This window comes from Nycticebus coucang, unplaced genomic scaffold (assembly GCF_027406575.1).
Source record: "Nycticebus coucang isolate mNycCou1 unplaced genomic scaffold, mNycCou1.pri scaffold_62, whole genome shotgun sequence".
In the NCBI taxonomy this organism is placed as follows: Eukaryota; Metazoa; Chordata; class Mammalia; order Primates; family Lorisidae; genus Nycticebus; species Nycticebus coucang.
In genome coordinates, this window is record NW_026515588.1 from 661,729 (window position 1) to 666,588 (window position 4,860).

At 30.5% G+C, this 4,860-nt stretch overlaps 1 non-coding gene across 1 annotated transcript; it reads left to right on the forward strand.

Annotated features, from left to right (window-relative positions):
* Positions 1 to 318: 318 nt before the first annotated feature.
* LOC128579528 (small nucleolar RNA SNORA19) lies at positions 319 to 447 on the forward strand. Its single transcript, XR_008378181.1, has one exon. It is a non-coding gene; the product is annotated as a small nucleolar RNA SNORA19 (small nucleolar RNA).
* The last annotated feature ends 4,413 nt before the right edge of the window (positions 448 to 4,860 follow it).

Here is a 4,860-nt window from a genome sequence, read left to right on the forward strand (position 1 = left end):
CCATAAATATTTTTTCTTCTGTTTTCTATATGGAAAAAAGCAGACTGTTCATAATATTTCTGTAATCTTGACTCTTTCTTCCCATCTCTCTGTCTCATTGTTGACTAAAGATAGGGCCCTTGAATCTACCTTGCCTAGTCCCTTGTCTTCCTGAAACTATATGCAAATATTCTCATATTTGTGTGCTCTTCATTCTGGGGAGGTAAAACACAGTTTCTAGAATTAAAGTGTAATCATTCCTGCCCCAAAAGCTAAATCATATTTAAATAATTAAAATTACCTGCCATATCATACAGCAAATGTAAAGTCCAAATAATTCCAAACAGAAAATGATTTTTCTTTCTTTATATGTGAGCAGTGTTATTTCTTATGTGCTATACAAATAGTTGAAGGTTAATTAGCAGTATAACTGTAAGTAGTAATGCTGCCAGTCTCCTTCAGACAAGAAAAAAAAAAAAAAAAAAAAAAGAAAATGATTTTTAAGTAAAAATGTTATGAATATAATGTTACATTAATAACATCGTATACTCAGATATTAAAAATTAGATTCTTCTACAATCTCAGGAAATGCGTTTACAATCTAATTAATAATTTTTCTATATTTTACAATCTAATTAATAATTTTTCTATATTTTTATTTTATGCAATCTGTTTAAATCGATTAGATGGACAACATAATACACAAGCAAAAAGAAATAAGTCATATAACTAGCTATCCACCTGTTTCAGAAGAATATAAAGTACAGTACCAGATTTTGATTTGCCTCTAAGAGCTTTGTTCTTGATGATTCCAACTCTTTTCTTCCTTATTAACAAGTTACACACATACACACACACACACACACACACACACGACTGTTTGTTTAGCCAAAGTTCAAAGTAACCTTTAAAGATATTGATTTCCTTTCCTGACAATTTATTAAAGAAACATTCTCTTACACTAATGCTGAGTCAAAAGCATTTTTATTAACACTGACTAACATGAATTGAGAAAGGCTGAAACTCAAGCTAACAAATTTAAAGTCAATACTAATAGCATTTATTTCTATGCTAATGAACGAAGCATTTAAACCACGAAAATTTCCATAGATTAACACTTTTCCACCTTAGTCAAATTTTTCATTTCTTTAAAAATATTATTTTCTCAATTATCCACAGTGAAATCATAGTTGCTTTCTGAACTCACAAGTCATTTGAATTACCTGTTTTAATGTTTATACATACAATATTTAGTACAATACTGAACACATGCCATTTCAATTACAAATGAAATATTTCAATGTGATCAGTGAAATAATTGATAATGATATCAAGCCAACATGGTTCAATGATTATATATATGTATGTTTGTGTGTGTGTATGTGTGTATATATATATGTACACACACGCGCGCACACACACACACACACACACACATAACACTTCTTGGAGCCTTAGTGGACCAAATTAAAAGAAATCCAAAGAAGCTCCAAAAAATAATGGCAGGCACACCTCAACTGCGTAACTTGGCTCAGTATTTAAATAGATGAACAATTCCCTATTACCTCCAGGAAACTGAATTACTGGAGTGCGTATGTGCTCCTGTGGGAGTGAAACTGATTGAAACCTACAAATAATAGGATTAGGATTATAATGAACAACAACTATTTTCTGATTGCAGTTATTTTTATGTCCCTGCTTGGCCTCCCAAGAGAGAAAGTTTCCATTTTTCGATCAGAATCATGATCCTAACAAACTGGGGATTACTAGAAGCACTCTCACATTGTCAAATATTGATTGTCATAACATGCATCAAGAAAGTAAATGTTGAAACAAGACTAACAAGCGAAGCATGGACCAGAGAATATGGCTATGAGAGCAGAGCATTTATATACACAGCTAAATCTAAAGGGGAAAAAAAAATCTTAAAAGTAAATTAAAATATGAAAATGATAAAAATTGCAACAGTGTGACAGTAGAGAGATAATGCAGAGAATGTGCATTTTACCTTGTTTTTGATTAAGGAAATATGATTATATGATAATAAAATAATTATTGTCAGAAAAACTTTCTTTTATATTAGTTATATTATTCAATACCCATTTTAAACTAATTTGTATCTTTTATTCTAGAATTACACCAGTAATTATCTCACACTACCCTTGAAAATATAATAGAGTAACTGATGATTAGAAACATTTAAATAAAAGAAAAATTTAGATTCAATTATTACAGAAGAAAATTATAACAAATTATTTTTTTGGCCTTGAGAATGACTGACTGAGTGATAGCTGTCAGTGGTATTTCTATCTATAAATTAAAGAGGATAATAATAGTGCTGATATAAAATCATTCAAGCAGAGTCTTGTTTCCTAAACAATACCACAAGCTGAGCAGTAATATCACATGTATATTATTGCTGTGTCTGCAGTGCTGGGTGATAATGGCTTTGACTATAATTCATGGTGTGTTTTAGGATGTAGAAGCAATAAAATATTGATCATCAGCATGTACAGCCATTATTCAGAAGATTAGATCAATTTATGAAAGGCAATAACTTGTAAACGAGTGACCTTCCAAAGGCCAGAAGTAATTCCATGGTAAAATCACTGCATATCTAGAGCTCCAGATGAAACCTAAGTTACTAAAAGATACTCAAATAATATATTAATATAGTTTGAGCTCAAATCATGTAATAAGTCATTTAGAGGCTGCTATTCAGAATATTAAAAATATTTCTGATCTTTGATACGTATGTAGAAAATTAAAGATGTATAGGTTTGTTTGTTTCTTTGTTTTAAGACAAGTATCTTTTAATCTCAAAGAGGGGAGAAAGCCAACAAAACCTAAGTTTTAAATTACACCATTTAGTGTGACTCACAGTGAGCTAATATGTTTATAAAGGAATATCATTTTCTAAATATATAAAAATAAAGGGAAAATTTGATTTCAAAAATCTATTATTTGTGAAAATAAAAAGGTGGAATTTATTTTTTGAAAAATAAAGTAGCATACATGTTCCCTGTGTGTTTTGATTTAGTATAAATTTAAGTGTAAATTGATTCATTATGTAATAGATTAAATTATAGTTAATTCACATCTCTACTATATATTCTCAGTAATTAGCATCCACGGGAAAGAAGGTCTATTCAATTTACTTTTGGCAACAGCACTTTAACATCCACAGACAATGGATATTCCAGAAAATTGTAGAGACTATTTCTCTGGGATTTTAAATTTAACATCATGCCCTGGGCCTTTTCTATTGCTTTCAAAGATTAAATGGTTTAATATAAGTTTATAGATCAGATAAAAGGAATGTAAGTGGAATTGAAAAAAAAACACACTTTAACATGGAAGTAAAACTTTAAAATAAAGATGATATTTTCATTTTCAAGTAATTCCTCATGAGAGGAGACAATTATTTACAAAGATGTCAAACTTCATATATTGAACACTAACATCCTCTATTAGATGAACATTTTTGTGATGCCCCAAAAGAATAAGTATTCAAAATCCAATTAGAAATATTGTCCCTCAGTGTGTATGATTAATATAACACAACTCTTTATTGTTTAGATAACACACTTTAATGTGATGCAGTTATATGTAATAAACTAAATATCCACAACATAATTTTATATATATTAAATTTAGCTGTATGATATATATGTATATATGTATGATTCTAGCATTTCTTTGTTGCATTAAAATAAACTACAAAAAGGTATGCCTAGACAATAAAAAATGTATCTAATGAAAATTGCAATGTTTATAAAATTTAAGCTACAACCATGATGTGTTTATTTTTTTTTTAATGCTAAGTTCTGACATGCCATCAAAGAGAATAAGCATGGCATTCTGAAATAATAAAATGTATTCTTTAATGAATCATAACTATTTTATGGCATATGTATATTATATGCTTGATTATGAGACTCATTGTCAAACTAAAAAAGAAATAGTGAAGACCTAAAGTCAGAAACATAGAAGAGGGTTTTTAAGCAAGAAGAACATAGAAAAGCCAAATCAAGACAATTCAGTTAAAAAAATCTGAAACATCTTTTTTTCTTCTTGGAAGAAAAGAGATTTGTTCTAGGAAAGCTTTTAACTTTTGTGATCACACTGTGCAGACCATGTTCTATACAAACAATCAATCAGATATATCATACAGGTTGGGAAAATCCTTTTCACCAGTGTGATAGAAGAGTGGACTGGCATAGTGTGGGCAATATTATCATGAGTTTTGGAGTTAGACAATCCAGGATCACTCCAAAGCTTGGTTCTGCTAATCGTTATCTACCCCAGGAAAAGTCATTATACCAAAAAGACACAAGCGCTTGAATGTTTGTTGAAGACAATTCATAATTGCCAAGATATGGAATCAACCTAAGTGACCATCAACTGATGAGTAAAGTATTGTTTACAACACAACAGTTGTGTTGTGTATACACACACACACATACACACTATGGAACACTGTTCAGCCATAAAAGAGAAATTAATAATGCATTTTGTAGAAACTTTGATGAAACTGGAAGCCATAATCCTTAGTGAAGTATCTCAGGAATGGAAAACAAACACCACATACTCACACTTACAAGTGAGAGCTTAATGATAGTCACACATGGCCACACAGAGTTATAAGGGACTTTGGAAACGCAGAATGGGGGGAGGTTGGGAGGAGGGTGAAGCATAAAAAGCTACTTATTGGGTAGAACTTATAGTTTTCAGGTGATGAGTGCTCTAAAAGCCTTGTCCTTCCCATCATGCTGTTCATCTATGTAACAAAAAACCACTTGTAACTCCTAAATCTATTGAAGTGATAAACGGAAAAAGACAAGGAACTGACAGTAAACACTTAAGACAAACATAAGTTAA